This window comes from Molossus molossus, unplaced genomic scaffold, assembly GCF_014108415.1.
Source record: "Molossus molossus isolate mMolMol1 unplaced genomic scaffold, mMolMol1.p scaffold_m16_p_10, whole genome shotgun sequence".
In the NCBI taxonomy this organism is placed as follows: domain Eukaryota; kingdom Metazoa; phylum Chordata; class Mammalia; order Chiroptera; family Molossidae; genus Molossus; species Molossus molossus.
In genome coordinates, this window is record NW_023425345.1 from 71228604 (window position 1) to 71248292 (window position 19689).

At 33.7% G+C, this 19689-nt stretch overlaps 1 pseudogene; it reads left to right on the forward strand.

Annotated features, from left to right (window-relative positions):
- The window catches only part of LOC118623739, a 46149-nt pseudogene extending 36779 nt beyond the window's left edge, over positions 1–9370 (forward strand).
- The last annotated feature ends 10319 nt before the right edge of the window (positions 9371–19689 follow it).

Here is a 19689-nt window from a genome sequence, read left to right on the forward strand (position 1 = left end):
CTTTCTAGAACAAATACTCTAAAAGTTTATATGGAACCAAAGAAGACCCCAAATAGCTACAGTAATCTTGAAAAAGAACAAAGTAGGAGAGATCACAATACCAGATATCAGGTTATACTACAAAGCCATAGTAATCAAAACAACCTGATACTGGCATAAGAACAGGCATACAGATCAGTGGAACAGAACAGAGAACCCAGAAATTGACCCAAGTCATTATGCTCAATTAATATTTGACAAAGGTAGCAAGAACATACAGTGAAGTAAAGACAGTCTCTTCAATAATTGGTGTTGGGAAAATTGGACAGGTACATGCAAAACAATGAAGCCAGCCCACCAACTTACACCATATATGAGAATAAACTCAAAATGGATAAAAGATTTAAATTTGACTCATGAATCCATAAATATCCTAGAAGAAAATGCAAGCAACAAAATTTCAGACATTATACGCAGCAGAATTTTCACTGATACATCACCTAAGGCAACAGAAACAAAGGAAATAATGAACATATGGGACTACATCAAACACAAAAGCTTCTGCACAGCAAAAGAAACAACCAAAATGGAAAAGGAACTCACTGTAGGGGAGAGCATAATTGCCAATGACACATCAGATAAGGGGCCAATTTCCAAAATATATGGAGTACTTGTACAACTCAACAAAATGAAGACAAAGAACCCAATTAAAAAGGGGGCAGAGGACCTAAGTAGACACCTCTCCAAACAGGACACACAAATGGCCATGAGACATATGAAAAAATGCTCAATGTCACTAATCATGAGAGGTGACTTCACTATTAACTCTTGTCAGTGGCTGGTCATAGGTAAAGGGAGGAGGAGCATCTTATAAACTAAGCTGTATTAATTTAAGAAAAGTACGAATAGAAGCTGTACCCATCCGCAACTGCATCTTTGTCCCACAAACCTGAATGTGGTGTTTATTAATCCAATGTGCGCCTTATACTGAACCTTAAAACAAAAACAACCTATTTTCAAAACCATGTAAGAACAAAAAGATAAACTCTACAAAAGCATGATATGAAAGATAAACCATCTTAGCCGAAACTTTTATCATTAGTTTGTTCAGATACATATATTCCAAGCTAAAACACAGACCAACTGGCCTAATAGTAACTCTATAGAGACGTATATTTAAAAGATAAGACCACTGATCTTTCCAAAATTGATTAATTTCTTATGCATAGCATCCTATGACTAATCCCAGCAGCCAAAATGCTATAAATGACCTTCCCCTACTCCCCATATTGAGAATCCTCATGGTGCCTCATGGTTTACGTTTTCCTTTGCTGTATGTAGCAAGGTAATGAGCCTAAGACTAGATTGTTACTAACACTCTTAGGCTGGAGAAGCTTAGCAAGCACAGTACCCAGCAAAATTTGGCCAAGTCCCTCTTTGATACTGATAGTAAGCTCAACTCTATACTCATATACATATCTGTGATACCTGTAGTCTTTCCCTGTTGAGACCACCTGTCCATGAGTATTAAGTAAATTTTGTGCTTCAATTATTTCATAAAGTCCTTAACATTAAGTTTTCTTCTCTGTCCTGAGAAAAGTCCCCCAGACTTCTTGGCCATTTAGTCAAACTTGTACACACTTTTCTTTTCGGGAATCTTCCAAAGCATTCATTCGCCACTAACCATCCTCTCTACCTATGTATTGTCTATTAGGCTTTATGTCTCTAATAAGGTAGGGCAAATATCTTTAAACAAAAGGCCAGGTGGTAAATATTTTAGGCTGTGTGGGCCCAGCAATCTTTTCTATAAATACTCAATGCTATATTGTAGCATGAAAATAACCATAGACAATATGAAATGCACGCACAGGCTGTGTTCCAATAAAAATTTATTTACACAAATAGATGTTGATCTGGATTTAGCCTGCTGGCTATAGCTTTCTGATCCCTGATTTATAAGATGAAGTTCAAAGGGCAGAGACAGACTCTGGTCAGAAAAATTGACCTCTCAGCTTTATTAGAAGCTCTAAGTTTCAAAATGTCATGTCATACCAGAGTCCTCTGGGCAAATGTTATATCAGTTCACCTTTTCAAAACCTAATAAGGACATTCCTCAGTACTATCTTTGTGTTCATGAAAATATTTTAATTCATTTACTCTGCCAGTGCTTAGTTTTTCTTTGGGCTGCTAGTGTTTGGTGATGACTAGTGTTTGGACAGGTTTTGAAGACATGTGGTTTCACAATTATAATTCTTACTGACTACTGTAGTTTTTATGAATTTTCATAAATGTGTTCCCTCCAGACTTTCTTCATGTTTCATGTTACAATCCTAACTCATATGTAAATCTCTCTAACTGGCATAATTTCACCAAAGGCAATTTGGAATTGTGGTAACAGAGGAATATATATTTTTTCACTTTATTATTGTCAGTATTATATATATATCCCCCATTTTCTCCCCTTTCCTCCCCTCCAATATGATTTGAGAAGATACTTGATACAATTTCAATCTTCTTGTATTTGTTAAGACTTATTTAGTGTCTTACATATGGTCTATCTTTGCGAATGTTCATGTGCACCTGAGAAAAATGTATATCCTGCCACTTTGGGACAAAATGTTCTGTAAATATCAACTAAATCTATTTTCTCTAGTGTGTTGTTTAAGGTCATCGTTTCCTTGTTGATTTTAGGTCTGCAAGATCTATTCAGTGAGGTCAGTGGGGTGTTAAAGTTGCCTACTATGACTGTATCACTGTCAATCTCTCCCCTAAAATCTTCCTAGAGCTTTTTTTTATACATTTAGGTATTTCTATATTGGGTGCATATATATTTACAAGGGTTATATTTTCTTGTTGAATCAATCCTTTTAGTATTATGCAGTGACCTTCTTGTTATGGCCTTTGTTTTGAAGTTTGTTTTGTCAGATATGAGTATTGCTAGCCCAGCTTTTTTATTTTTGATTAATCCTCACCTGAGGCAATTCTTTCCATTGATTTTTAGAGTAAAAAAGAGAGGCGGGTAGAGAGAAACATTGATGTGAGAGATCACATTGATTGGTTGCCTCCCACATGCACCTCAACTAGGACAAGGATTGAATCTGAAACTCAGATATGTGCCCCTGACCAGAAAGCAAACCCATGACCCTGTGGTGCATAGGCTAATGCTGTAACCACTGAGCCACACCAGCCTGTGCTACATCAGCTTTTTTTTTTTTATTTCCATTTGTATGATATATTTTTTTCCCCATTCTTTCACTTTCATCCTGTGTGAGTCTTTTGTTCTGAGGTGGGTCTCTTTTAGACAGCATATATGTGGGTCATGTTTCCTTATCCATTCAGCTACCCTGTCTTTTGATTGAAGCATTTAATCTATTTACATTAAAGGTTATTATTAAGGTACTTATTTAATGCCATATTTTTCTTTATAACTACGTTCCTCTCTCTATTTCTTCTTCTTCTTCTTAAAGCAGTCCCTTTAACATTTTTTTCAGTGCTGATTTGGTGGTAATGCACTCTTTTTTTTTTTTTAATCCTCACCCCAGGACACCTTTTTTATTCATCTTCAGATAGACTGGAGAAGGAGGGAGGGAGGAAGGGTGGAAGAGAGAGAAAGAGACATCAGCATGAGAGAAAAACATCGACTGGTCACCTCCCGCATGACCCTGACAAGGGCCAGGGACAAACTGCAACCAAAGTACGTGCCCTTAGCTGGAATCAAACCTGCAACTCTTTGGTCCACAGGCCATTGCACTAATCACTGAGCCAAACGGGCCAGTGTGGTAATGTACTCTTTTAGCATTGTTTTTGTTTCTTTCTTTTTTCTTTTTGCCTGGGAAGCTCTTTATTTTGCCTTCAATTTTAAATGATAGCATTGCTGAATAGTCTTGGATTCAGGTCTTTGCTTTTTATTACTTTGAATGTTTCATGCCAATCCCTTCTGGGCTGAAGAATTTCTGTTGAGAAATCAGCTGACAGTTTATTGGTAACTCCCTTGTAGGTAACTCCCTGTCTGTCTTGCTGCCTTTAAGATTCTTTTTTTTTGTCTGTAACATTCTTCATTTTAATTATGATGTGTCTTGGTATGGGTCTGTTCATGTTTATCTTGATTGGAACTCTCTGTTCTGCCTGAACTTGTGTGACTTTTTTTCTTCACCAGGTTAGGAAAGTTTTTGTCATTATTTCTTTAAACAGCCTTTGTATTTCTTGCTTGCTTTCTTCTTCTGGTACACCTATGATGCAGATGTTGATACATTTCATATTGTCCCGAAATTTCTTTAAACTATCCTCCTGCTTTTTAATTATTTTTAATTTTGCTGCTCTAATTGGGTGTTTTTTTCCTACTTTGTCTTCCAGGTCACTGATTTGATCCTCTGCTTCACTCATTCTACTTTTAATTCCTTCCAGAGTATTCCTGATATCAGATATGGTATTCTTCATTTCTATCTGGTTCTTGTTCATGGTTTCTATTTCCTTTCTTAGTTTCCAATGAGTTCTTTGTAATTCTAAGTTCCTTGTGTATCCTTGTAACCATTACTTTGAACTCTATATCTGAGAAATTGCTTTCCTCCATTTTATTTAGCTTTTTTTTTTTTCCTGGAGATTCTTCCTTTTCTTTCATTTGGGGATTGTTTCTTTGTCTCCCCATTTTAGCAGTCTCTTTGTATTTGTTTCTATGTATCAGAACTGCTATGCCTCCCAGTCTATGTAGGATGGCTTTATGTAGTAAGTTTCCTGTGGGACCCAGTGATGAAATCTCCTTGATTTCCTGAGCTGGATGCTCTAAGAATGTCCCATGAGTGGTTTATGTGGATCCTCTTATTGTAATTGGATCTGATTGCTATTGTCACATTCATGTGTGGGATCAACCCTCGGGCTTGCTGTCTATGTGGCTCGACTCTAACCTCATCATGTAAGTTGTTGTACAGGTGCAGTCTCAGTGTGACTTCTACAGTTCTTGGTTAAAAATCTCCTCTCCAGATAATCTCCAGTTAGTATTTCAGGGTGATTATTCCCCAATTTAGCTGTAACTTCCAGTTTAGTTCTGGGAGGCATTATAGGCAAGATCCTCCTACTCCCTGTCATCTTGAACCCCAGACAGAGGAATTTTTGACATGAATAAGGTTGTTCACTTGGGAGGCTTATAAAATAACATCACATTTTAAAGGGCTCTTGCAATCTACTGGAGCTCTGGTTTTAATTGACACATAGTTAGGATTTATTTAAATTTAAAATTCAAGACATCTTTTAAAAAGTTCAATTTTCAATGTTGAAATGGTTTGACTTTTATAAAGAAAAGCATTTTATCTTCCCAAAACAGCTCTGTAAATGACTAGATAGGAAATATTTTTTTCTATAAAAAAAATTCTAAAATTCAGTGAGTTAAGCTAATAGCCTTGGTCTTGGTTAGAGATAAGAAGAAAACTGTTATAGAACTTTCAAACATAATTTAAAGAATCTTTTAAAATATAATTTGTAAATACAGGGGTTTACGATTTGTGTTAAAAATGTTATTTAACATTTCTGATAAATTTAAAGCTCTCTTTAGAAACTGGAGTTGCATGTCTTCTTCCTAATTTTATCACAGTGTAAAAATATTCTCCTTTGTATAAGGCTAAGAATTGTATGAATTTTGTATTTATTTTAGTTATTAACCCCTTATGACATACGTGCTTTACAAATATTTTTTACCATCCTATTGGCTACCTTTACATTTTGTTCATTCTTTTGTTATGCAGTAGCTTTTCAGTTTGATGATGCAGTAGCTTTTCAGTTTGATGTTGTCCCACTTATTTAGTTTTGCTCGTGTTGCTTGTGCTTTTGCTGTCATATCCATGAAGTCATTGCCAAGACAAATGTCAAGGAGTTTTTTTGTTTGTTTGTTTTATTCTAAGCATTTTATAGTTACAGGTCTTCCTTAAATCTTTAATTCATTTCAAGGTAATTTTTATGAGTGGTATAAGATGTGGGTCTAGTTTCATTCTTTTGCCTATGAATATCCAGTTTTCCCAATACAATTTATTGAACAGACTACCATTTTTTTTTCATTGAGTTTTGGTTTTCTTGTCAAATATTAATCAAAGATCAGTTGACCATATATGCATAGATTTATTTCTAGGCTCTCAATTCTGTTCTGCTGGTCTATAGGTCTGTTTATATACCAGTACCATATATTTTTTTTTATTATTACTATAGCTTTGCAATATAATTTGAAATCAGGAAATGTGATTCTTCTAGCTTTGTCGTTCAGGATTGCTTTGGCTATTTGGGATATTTTGTGTTACCATACAAATTTACTTTTTCTATTTCTGAAAAAAAATTCATTATACTCACTAGTAAAAAAATAAATAACTTGATTTAAAAACAAGAAAAGAATCTAAATACACATTTTTTAAAGATATGTAAATTGCCAACAGATATATGAAAAGATATATTAATTTTGTTCAACATCATTAATCATCATGAAGATGCAAATCAAAGCTACAATGAGATACCACTTTATGCCTGTTATAATGGTTGTCATACAAAAGATAAGAGATGACAAGTGTTGCTGAGGATTTGGAGAAGATGGAACCCTTGTGTACTTTTGTGAGAATGTAAGTTGGTATAACCACTATGGAAAATGATATGGAGGTTCTTCAAAAAATTAAAAATAGAACTGCCATATGATTCAGGAATTCCAATTCTGGGTATATATCTAAAACAAATTAGATCACTATCTCAAAGAGATAGCTGCACTTCCATATTTATTGCAGCATTATTTGTAAGCGCCAAGACAAGGAAATAACCTAAGTGTCCACTGATGGATATGGATATGGATAAAGAAAAATATATATGTTTCTGCCACTTGGAACAACATGGGTGGATCTTGAGGACATGCTAAGTGAAATAAGCCAGACAGAGAAAGACAAATACTGTATGATCTCACTTATATGTGAAATCAAAATGTACCAATCTCTTAAAACCAGATAACAGATTGGTACTTGCCAGGAGTAGGATTGGGGGTGGGGGGGCAGGGATGGAGGAGTGAAGAAAATGGGTGAAGGTGTTTAAAAGGATGCAAACTTCCAGTTATAAGATAATTAAGTTCTGGGCATTTACGTTGCAATATGATGGCTATAATTAACAGTACTGTATTTTGTATTTGAAAGCTGCTAAGAGAGTAGATCTTATAAGTTCTCATGAAAATAAATAAATAAATAGATACATTTTAACATGGTTTGAATTCTAAATATTTTTATTGACTTGTGGTTGAACCAAAATATATTGCTTCTACAAATTGTAATAAAGGATGACTTTCAAAGTAATTGATTCTTACAAAGTTTTTTTACCTTGTTCAAGCCATAAAGAAAAGGACAGATAGTTAAACGTTAGTAACTCCCATATTTTTTTTTACTGTAAGACCTTAAACTCATATTAACTGATAAATTACATTTATGAAAAATATAATTTGTGCTCATATGTAATACATTATAGTATAGCCTTCAGCTAAAGAGGACATATAAATGCATTTTGGTCATGTTATATACCTGTTAATTTTGAATAAATGAAACAGAAAAGTGTGTAATATAGTAGGTAGATGTGCAGAGTAATGGATACTTATTGTTGATCTAGGAATAAAAAAGATAAAAAGGAAAATTTTTTTAAAGAAAGAAGGGTTTGGTTACATCAAAATATGAAAGATTTATAAGTGTAGAAGATATGAATGAAATGAATTTTGTATGAGTTCATAATAAGTGCAAATAGTGAGTTAGAAAGAAGCAATGAAATGTATTTAAAATTTAACAAAATTGGCTAAATGTGATAGGTTTATTTACCAGGAAAAAAAGTCTTGTGGCTCCTTTAACACAAATTGTTAAATGTATGGTATGAAAACAAAAATAGGAGTAACTAGAATTTAAATTTTCTCTCTGTTAAATACTAGTTACCTGTGCCTAAGTAAGTCTCCTTTTATCACAAAAATAGTTTTAATTTTCTGTACTTTTAAAAATATTTGTAAATTACTTTTGGGAAACACAAATTTTTGTAAAAATTAAAAGTTCCTAATATGTTGGCACTGATTGCCAAGTGCATATGTGCATGTGTGTGTTTGTGAGTGTTTTAGAATATTATGTGTAATATTTTCCACATGTTGAATATTATGTTTGTATACTTGTGACTTATGTTTCTCTTTTTCCCTTGAAATGTTTTGTTTTTATTTTTTACCTTTTTTTGTTTTGATTTTTACCTTTTACACATTTAGGTCCTAAATTCAAAATAATCAAACTCCTGTCTTCTGTACCTAAAATATATTTTCTAAATGGCCATTTTTATCATAAAGTTATTATTCTTTAGTTTAATTAAAGGCTGGGATATTAAAATAATTAGATTTGGCCCTGGCCACTTTTGCTCAGCGGTTAGAGCTTCGGCCTGCGGTCCAGAGGGATCCGGGTTTGATTTCTGCTAAGGGCACATACTTCGGTTGCCGTTTGTCCCTGGCCCTGGTTGGATCGTGTGGGTGGTGGCCACTCGATGTGTCCCTCTCACGTCAATGTTTCTCTCTCTCTCTCTTCCTTTCTCCCACCCACTCTATCTGAACAAGAAAATGGAAAAATGTCCTTGAGTGAGGATAAAAAAAATAAATAAAATAATTAGATTTGTTTGGCATATTCTAAATTTTAATTAACCAAAAATTATGAGGCTTTGGCCAAGTTGAGAAACATTTCTGGAGCTTCCAAATGCATACTTAAGTCTTTGTCCTGGACATAATCACAATGAGAAAACCAATGGGCAATAGCCACTCAATAGCATGTGTGGCAATACCAAAGAAATTGTGGAAACCTTTAGCAGCTCTGGGTTATTCAGTACTCTATAAAGGAACCTAGTATCTTGTGCTTTTGATTTGGTCATCCGGGGTGTACTTAAGATTGAAGACTTTCAAGGAAATGTCATAAGAGTAGGGAATTATATTACTGAATTATTGAATGAACAAGACTAAACACACTTTGATAGGAGATGTGAGGGGTGTTGGTATTTTTATCAGAACTGATTTAGTTAAGTGCCATCAGAAAAAGACTCCTGCCACAGTGGAAACATGACGCATTGTCTACAAAATGAAAAGAAAAGCGAGCGGTTCTCAGTGCTGATGAACCTCATAAAAATGTGGTTAAAGTGAAACCACCTATGTGCTTCACTGAAAATTCAAAGTTTATGGTGGACCAACTTGGTAGGATTTTAATAGCTTTAGAAGAAACAATGGGAACCAAAACTAAAAGTGTGGTCTGAGAATACCCCATACAGAACAAAGATACCTAACAAAACACATTTAAAATTGCTCAGTGGCAGCACCACTGACTCCAAAGAAAATTTCTGCAGAAACAGAAATGGATTTTGCACAAACAGTCACTGCTCATGAAGAGGCTCAAGGCATAAATAATTAGCATTGTAAAGCAAGATAAATGTCCAGAGTTATAGCAAATGAGTGAATGTGTCTCTTCTGTTAATAACTCTATCGTACCATGTAAAGGTAGAATTTTTATCCCATTTAGATTCATAAATAAAAGGAAAATGAGTAATAAGAATATACCAAGTGATGATCAAATCATTTCAAAATTATTAGTTCAACCTCTAGCTATTAATTCCTTATTTGAGATTTCTGAAAGTACTTAATTTATTCTATAAATTCTAACCTTTAAATTTAATATCAAATTGGCAGTTTCACTCCTCATGTTTCAGTGTTGGAAATTAGAAAGTACAATAATTTTAGAGACTTAGTGCCTTGAAATATGAATTCTATCATTTAAATAGATATAAGTATATTTATAGACTATAATAAAAGAAAAGCTGATGTAAACAACAACAAAAAACGATGAGTTATTTTTTGGTTTCTTAATTTAGGACAAACAAACAAGCCAAACAAACCTGACAAATCAAAAACACTTCAGTCTTATATCTTATTTAACCACTTATACTTGTCAGTGGTTTCCAAAACCAGAATCTTAGCAAATAATAATCAGAAAGATCAAGATGATACACAGATTTCATAAACTGATAAGTAATCATTTCAGAAGTATTAAACTTTGTGAACTTTCTCTATGACATAGAACTTCTCTATGACATAGAAATTAAGAAGTGCTTAATGCAATCAGAACAGTAGTTACCTTCCCGGCTGGTGTGGCTCAGTGGTTGAGCACCAACCCATGCACCAGGAGGTTGCTGGTTTGATTTCTGGTCAGGGCACATGCCCAGGTTGCAGGCCAAATCCCCAGTAGGGGGGCATGCAGGAGGTGGCCAATTGATGTTTTCTCTCATCGATGTTTTTCTCTCTCTCTCTTCCTCTCCTTCTCCCTCTCAAATCAATAAATATATTTTTTTTTATTAAAAAACTATCTTTCTGAAAAAAAAAATCAATAAAGAACAGTGGTTTCCTAACATGGTAGGTGTGGGGATGGAATTGATAGGGTAGGGGTGTGAGCAAACTTTTGAAAATGTAAATCTTGAGAAAGATTTTAGTTACACAGTATGTACATTAGATTGAACTCACTGAACTTACACTTAAGATCTCTACATTTCTCTCTGTTGTAGCTTAGTGAAACCAATCAATTAATAGATAAATAAGAATACCTGTTACATAATGCCTACTTCTTGTCTCATCTTTATACCAGTTATCAACTCTAGTTACTTGTCTGGCATTTTCTGTCCCTGCGATCTCCCTGTGAAGAGGTTCTTAGACATAGCAATTCTAGAAATCCTTTGCCCTTATACCTGTCACCACAACACATCATTTCAACTTACTTGACTTAAGTGAGACTAGATAACAAAGAAACATTAAGATATTGTAAGGTTTTGTGCATTCTTTAATTGAGCTTATATTTTTTAAGAACTTTGTGAGCATCACGAAAAGATAGAATGACACTTCAGCAAAAAGAGTGTCAGGCTATGAATGAACAGTGCCACTGAAAGTGAAGAAAGTCAAGAGTGAGCAGGAATTTTTCACCAGTTCTGCTGTTTTTGAGGTGGGAAATAATTGCATATATATTAGCTTCTGCCCAGAAAAATTTCAAGTCAGTTATATCACAGAATTCAGCCTAAAAGAACTCAACAGAGGAAAACCAAGGCCCAATAAAGCATGAACTGAGTCACTAAAGGAAAATGTACTAAGTATAAGGAGAAACCCACATTATTATCAAATTATATCCTTTTAACTGATGAAATACCAACTGTTCATTCTAATCTTTTCAAAATATTTACTTTGCTACTTAATAAGTCTAAAATAGGAAATGAATATATTTTATTTATTTAAAAGCCATATAAAATGCAAGATAATGTAAAAAAAAAAAGATAACTATAATGTTATTGAGTTAATGAGAACTTTAAGAAACCCAAAAAATTCACAGTTTTAAAAGACTATTTTCATTTACAAATGTCCAAACAACAACAAAATACAATAGGTGACAGCACAGAACACTCAACTCTGTTCATTTTATTCAGGCTTCTTTCCTTATAATCAGTGCTGACTACCTAAGTCTAGTGATTTCACACATAATGGCAATCAATAGTAATGTTCTTTGAAATTAAGACTATGTATATTCATTAACCTTTTATTTATTCTTAAAGAATGAAAATCCATTTTCATGGAAAGTAACTCACCGCCAAAGAAAATAAAGTATGAATTGAATCCAAATATATAAATGAATAAGCATGCAATAACAGGATTTTTGAGGTTTTGTTTCTAGATAAAATAACTTATAAATTGATAAATAGAGTCCACATAGCGACAGAGAGCATGAAAACAAAATCTCGACATTTTGGTACAAATGATATTGTAACAACACTTCAAAAGATGAGTAAATATGGTATTTATTACAGAAGATAAACATAAAAAAAGAATGAAAAAGAGTATAAATAAAACAGAATGTAACTCTATAATAAACACCTGATGACAGGGGAGCTATAAAAATAGATTAGCAAATGAGAACAACTTTACAAAAATTAAAGTACAGAATTTACTAATATGAAATATAAATTACATGAAAAGAATAAGCAGTATACATACATAATAATTAAAAGAGAAGCAAAAAAATGTATAAGAAGACACCTCAAATATATGCATTACATTCACAAAATAAGAAAGGGTGGATAAGGGATGATCATTAAGTTTACTCCTTTACAAAGAACCTCCAATGACACTTTGTTAAATTCCCTACTAAAGCTGCTAAAAAAAAAAGTGGCCTGAGATGTTACATTGTTTTCTCTCCTTCAATATTGGCATGAGTATTTCAGATACAGTTTGTCTGAATCCTGTAAGTCATAGAATTCTTATTCACATGAATAAAGTATCACATGGCCCATGAAGTTGCTTTTTATTGTAGCCACTCTATGGAAGCAGAATAGATCGCCACCTAAAATTGGTTAGAATGTAATGTCCAGACCATTGATGCCCATATATACCAAGAGAGTGTGAAAAGGTATTTTTACTTACATACAGAAGCTTTCTGGGAAATAAAAAAAAAAGGCAGACTTAATAAATTGTTCTGAAAATGGGTTAAGAAACCAGGGGAAGGAAATTGGCCTGCTGTTTTTATAATGAGTAGGCAGTGGGGCCAGGGTGAGAGTTCCTGAGCAGCTGCATATTTGAACTTCCTGCCAGGGCTAAAGGGATTAGCTCTGGGCTTTCTCGTCAGTGTGCTCAAATGTAGGGCAGAAATGGAAGAGGGGAGCTTGGGGCTTCAAAGCTGCCAGTAATCAAACATGAAAATTGTAGTCAGACTATTACACTAATAATACAGTAACATTTTATCAGTAATTACCATTTCTCAGGTTCTGTGATAAAATCTTCACATCAATTTTGTCATTTGAGCATCTGTAAAACCCTATTTTTTTTCTATTTTATATATGAAGAAACTAATTTTAAAATAGTTCAAGGTGATTTCAGGGATTCTAATTCAGTTTTATGTGATATATGATACTGTTTTCTTTTGTCCCACACTTATGCTGAAGTTTTCACAAGTGATGAATGCAAATGGAGAACAGTGGGTACTATCATCTTAAGTGTTCATTTATGTGAACTGATGCAGCTCATGATAATAATATTAACTAACCTTTCCCTAAGCATTTGATATGTATTTAGGTATTACTCTAAGTTTCTTGCAGGGATTTTCTGAATCAACAACAAATGTATGAGGGAAATAGTTCATACTCCTCATTTTACAAATGGTAAAACTGTAACATTGATGGTTAAGTTAGTCAAATATAGAATTAGATTTAGAAACCACAGGATGTACTAGTCCAGAATACAAATCTTTAACCACAACCTTATATTACTTCTTGGTAGGCATCTCAGAAGATTTTAGACTCTTTGGGTATCATACAAACAAGGTTTGCTTCAGTCTATGTGACTCTATGTGATAACATTATAGCTCCCCCTTCTCTTTTGTGCCATCTCCCTAACTTCAGACCTCGAGTACAGGTTAAATATACATGAGAGATACAGTCCCAGTAAAAATTACAACAAAGTTCAATTTCTGTATAATAAATCTAAGGAATATAAAGCTACGATAAAGTAACCAAAGGAAATGTCTTTTCACTAAAAAATGAGAGAACACTCTAAAGGTCAGGGTATTTTATTTCTTTGCTCTATTCAATTTCCAATACATCCTCACAGCATAGATTTTTAACAGGTAGAAGAAAGGAAATAGTACATGCCCCCCCCCCTTTATTTTTCGTGACAATGAATAAGCAGTCAGAAAAGGTAATTAATTCTTAGTGCTCCCAATTTAATCCTTTCCCTTAGCATGTTTTCCTTGGGAAAAATTGCGAGCTAAAAATTTTTATTCTATTATTTCATATATTAGTAAAAAGGTAAATGTAAGTACAGGGTGCGGAAAAGTAGGTTTATAGTTGTTTGTATAGAGAAAAATACAATCAATAAATAATAATACAAGAATAAACTCCTTTTCACGTACTCACAGCTGTAAACCTACCTTTGCTCCTCCCTGCATATACATATTTTCTTTGTGGAATATTTATTTTTATCTTCCTATATACATGTTTACCTGAACTATGTTTGTGAAGTAGTTTTAATTTCTCAGCCATCATTTTTGTGAGTTTCTGTTCTTCCTTATGCCTATGATTTTTACGATCTGTGCATATAGCCTTCCTTCCTCCCTCTCCTCTTCTCTCTCTCCCTCTTTTTCCTCCACTTCTTTCCTTTGTTGTTATTCTCCTTCTCTTATAACTTGTCCTTCTTCTTTCCCTCTCCCTCCTGCTCCCTTTCTTCCTTTCTTCTTGTTTCCCTTGAGGAAACTATTTGTTAAATAAAATATTTTTCCCACAGCTCCAATATATCTAATAAATAAACTAATACTTATGTTAATTAATGGTGGGGATGAGGGGGGCTGGAGCCTTCTGCTTCTGTGCATCACACCAGGTCCTTTGACTCCATAGTAATAATTTTAAAGCTATTCCAGATAATTGGCAAAAGCATTCAGTGGATAATCTACATAAATATAACCTGATATTTAAGCATCTGAAGCACTCATATTTTGGTGTCTATGGTGTTAATAATGTAATAGAAAAACATGTTTGTTTGTTTTTATCCTTACCTGAGGACACCTTTCCATTTTGTTGTTCAGATAGAGTAGAAGGGAGAAAGAGAGAGAGAGAAACATCGACGTGAAAGGGACACATCGAGTGGCTGCCACCCACACAACCCAACCAGGACTGGGGACGAACTGCAACTGAGGTACATGTCTTTAGCAGGAATCGAACCTGGGTCTCTTGGGACCGCAGGCCAACACTCTAACCAGTGAGCCAAACCAGCCAGGGAGAAAAATATGTCTTTTAAATGGCTCTTCTGATTGCTTCACAAGGTTGTCATGAAGATCCAACTGTAGAACATAAGGGGAGATGAAATGCCTTAAGAGTCAATCATTCCAATTCTACACTGATGATTGGGTTCTAAATGTACCCAATTTTAGATGTAAGCCATGGCAGTTTGAAAATCTCAAATTTTAATAAAATTATTCTTTGTATCATCAAGAATTTATTAAAAATATTTAATAAACTACATAGGACTCTACAAATGCAAAATATTATTACTTTATTGCATCAGGTATCATGGCAGATAGAAAATGGACAAGATATAATTCCTGTGGTCTAGAAGCTGGTTTTTGGGGGGAGGAGGAGAATATGAACATGCAATAACTAAAGGGCAAATTGGATATGATTTGTGCCATAAGAGAATAAAAATTCATTCTGAGTGTTCAAAAAGACATTTCATATCCAACTGATCTTAGAAAACTGAGGTGGACATTAGATACTGATAAAGTTCTTCTAGAAATTGAAATGCTTGGAGGTAAAAAGATATCATTTCAATAGGAGTATGGATATGAGGAATGACAAAATATTTTAATAGTAATAGGTCCAATATGTCCATTTGGACCATGTTAAGAAATTAGATATAAGGTTTTTAATATAAGTCAGAATTAATCCTGACTTAGATGCAATATGCAGATGCAATATGGCACTATGGAAACAAAAAGCTGGGTTCAAATCCCAGCCTAGCTAATTACTATGTAATATTGAAAATATTTTACCACAATTAACCCACTGAGAAACTAGGAAATTAGTATCAGCAAATTAATGTTAGTTATTACCATCAACTTTATGATTAATTAATAATGACATGTATTATTGTTAATAACATTCTGTCTATGGGTAGATTAAAATTTAGTGAAGTAACAGGTTTTATATTCTGTGTTCATTTTAGTCTATACAACTAATGTTAATTATATTTTTAAAGGTTCATGAAACGCTAGCAGCTAATTCCTCTCTCAATTTGTCTTAGAAACATTTATCAGAATAATGATGAGAGTTTTAACCCAACATTTGTCAAACCAAATCATTACTGTAATAACCCTGCAAAGGTTTAAAACCTAACTTTTATTTATACTCTAAATTATGTCTTCAAAAGTTAAAATTATCAATAATATTGTTTATTTATAACAAATTTAAAGTTTTTTAAAGCCACATGTAATGGCAAAATTCATCAAGGAGTAGCATGAGCTCTATAATTGTAAGTGGCAATTGTACAATTCAAATAAGACTATAAATTCATTTTACAAATATGTACTGATTATGAGCTGTGTCGAGTACTGGAAGTTGTGAGATGAAGAAGGCACTCTTTATGACTGAGGATCTGAGAGACAATAAACTGGAAATTATGATATGGGCTTTAACAGTAGTATCAATATGTGATGTAGAAAGATACAAACAGCTATAATTAGCTTTTCTGCACTTGCTAATAACTGGACATTTTATCATCATATAACAACATTGTGCTTTTCAAATGAGATAACAGTGGTATTGAGCCTTATAACTTTACTTCAATGTAGAATAAAGAACTAAATACATGAAGATGATACTAATAGCTGCTCTCACCTCCTACCATCTACCTTTTTTTCTATCATATAAAGATGAAACAATGAGGGACAATACGTTCTCATGTTTATGAGAATCTACAGTTAGAAGTTGATGCACCTGCAGTGACCTCTTCTTCATAAATTATGCTTACTTGATTCAAACTTAAGACAATCTTGTTTGTCCTAAGTTTGTACCATTGGCTCTGATTTCATCTCAACTGTTAAAGTAGTTATAAGGGCAGCTAACTAGTGTATTAAATGATGTGAGGAATTCAAAGCTGTAAAACCATAGTCCATGCTTCACAATATAATTTATAAGTAAGTCCACATCAAGATAAGTGGAAAGAATATAGTATTCTGCAATAAAGATGATGTTGTTCTATGGTATATTCAAAGATAGGGGATGCTTTATTTCAAATGAGACATTTGGGAAAATTTTCACTGAGAAGCAGATATTTATTCTATTTTATTTTCATTGTTGAAAGTATTACAGATATTTCCTCCATTTTACCTCCATTCACCCTCTCCTCCCTGATCCCACCCCCCTCCTGGAGAAACAGATCTTGAAATAGAATTTACACAGGTAGATATAAGCTATATGCACACTATGAATAAAGACATAAATATTACAATCGTATTAATAGAAACCTAGCAGAAGAAAACTAAATAGAAAAAACTTTAGCAATGGTACTCAATTTTATTTATAATATACATTTCCATCTAATATATATCTATATCTATAATTTTATAGGAAAAAGAAAAATACACACACATATACACATTAATGCTAATAATACTAAGAATGTTACCAAAAATATAAGCCAAAGTGTATAACACCTTATTACATACAATCACAAAAACAACTTTTATTCTCTAAGAAAGCAGAAGAAAGGTAAATATAGAGTAGATATTAGACATGGGTAACTTAATAAAGAAACAGATATTTGAATATATTTTATTGTTTCTGACCACTTTGCAGCATGCAAGTCTTTCTAATAATGCTCGTTGTGGGTGTGGTTGTTAATAATGATATTAAACTATCAGGGTATAACAATAGCTAATTTCTAATATATCTATAATTATAGTTGGAGAACAATGGTGTTCCAGACTGCATAGTACTCTTTCTAGTCCTTTACAGTTCTATGTTTGACTAAAGATCAGATTTTTTTTTTTTAGTCACCTCAAATAGCAATGATGAGAAAATAAGGTCACTAAAAATATTTCACTTATAACATCCTCTGAAGCAGTCTACTCCATGTCATGTATATTGGATAAATAAAGTTAGCTAATATATGTAAAATAAGAAAAAAATGTCTTGTTTGCTGGTGTGGCTCAGTGGTTGAGCATCAACCCATGCACCAAGAAGTCTCCAGTTCAATTGCCGGTCAGGATACATGCCCAGGTTGTGGGCCCTCACTGGGGAGTGAGGGACATGCAGGAGGCGGCCAATCAATGTTCTCTCTCATCAATGTTTCTATCTCTCTCTCCTTCTCATTTCCTCTCTCTGTAAAATCAGTAAAAGGAAAAAAATTTAAAAAACAATCAAACAAAAGAAAAACATGTCTTCAAATGGATATTTTTCATTGATTACAACTTTATTGACTGACTTAAGTGTGTAAGCGATGTAGACTTTTTAATATATTTATTTTCACCAAGAAAGCTAGTTATGTTTTTCTAAATTATCATACAGTCTATAATATTGTTTTTATGCAAATTACTTTTACTTTCTACTCTGAAATCCAGACATTCTGCAGGTAATTAGGAATGTTTCAAATGAAGTTCCTAGTTTCTTAGAGAAGATATATACATATATACATCAAATATTTGTTTTTTTCTATTTACTCAACAAATGATAAAAATTGAACAGAAGAATGATATTTTCAGAAGTAAAAAATCCATGTTAATAATTTCAATGTACAAATTATATCCTTGATTGTCTATTTTTGAGGCATCCTCTTAAATGGTTGAAAAGTAGAATCCAGTTAAATTTATGGTGTTTAAATGCTTATTCATTGAAATAACTACTAATAACATTTGAAATGATCTCACTTATATGTGGAATCTAATCATCTGATGAATGAAATAGAATCAGAGGCATGAAAACATGGAACTGACTGATGAATCTCGGAGGGGGTGGGGAAGGGGAGATTAACCAGAGACCGTATATGCATATATGTATTGCCCATGGACACAGACTATAGGGCGGTGAATGCCTAGGGCAGCATGGGAACAGGGGTGGGGGTAATAGGGGAGAGAATGGGGAACATCTGTATTATTCTCAACAATAAAGAAAAAATTGATTGAAGTCAATCAGAATGTCTTGGGTAATTATGGGAAATTTGAGGAAACAAGAGGTCTCCTTGGAGATGAAGACCATATATGTATAAATATTCTCTTTGCTATTTGCTCCGTTAATGGAAAAATGCTCTTCGAGTAGAAATAAGGGGTAAAAGAGAGAGTGACCTTCTACAGCACCATGCATCTGACAATGGACTGGAGGAGATAAGGAGACATTCCCCCTGCTGCCAGGATATGTCAAAGGACCCAGATTTAATTTTATCTCATAAGTACAGTTATCATTTTATCGAGGAGACCTTGGTGGTTGAATCAAGTTTGCAGGGTGCTGATTTCATGACCCAAGGCATAATGAACAGCTGGGTATGGAGGATCATAGGCTTAGAGACTATGTGAACCTATTATGTAACCAGCAAGTGATACTCTAATAGCATGTAGTGCAGAAGCCCACGGGCACTTTGTGGTCCAAGAGAAGTTTATTGGCATAATGTTTGATCCAGAGACTCCAGGAGGTATGAGAGATGGTTGCTAAAGTTTTTACAGTGAAGGAGTGTTTGGGAAGCATTAAAGAGAATGCTGATTGCACTGCAGTTTGGATTGACGCCAGAGTCTTTTGTATGCAAATAGCATAAATCAATTTAGGTAAATTTTATAAATCAATAGTGTTGCCTTCAGAACACAAAAATGCCTAAACGATATTTGGCTTATGTTAATATTTATGGTGATGAGTAGATCAATATTTGTTTCTTAATAGTGTTAGTGACAGAGCAACCCTTGACTGATCAAATAATTTTTAGGAACCAAGATGATGGAGCCTTCTACTATGGATTTGTCAATAGCCCATCCCCTTTGCTCCTCTGTTTTTGTATGCCCTGAATGAGTTTTTTAAATGAATCTCCTTAGAAAATGATGTCACTGATGTGATGTCATACCTGTGCTCTTGGAGAAAGTTGAATGGGGTTAAATTCTTTTCTGTAAAGATTGTGTAATGTGGCAGTACTGGTGAGGTATTCCATGG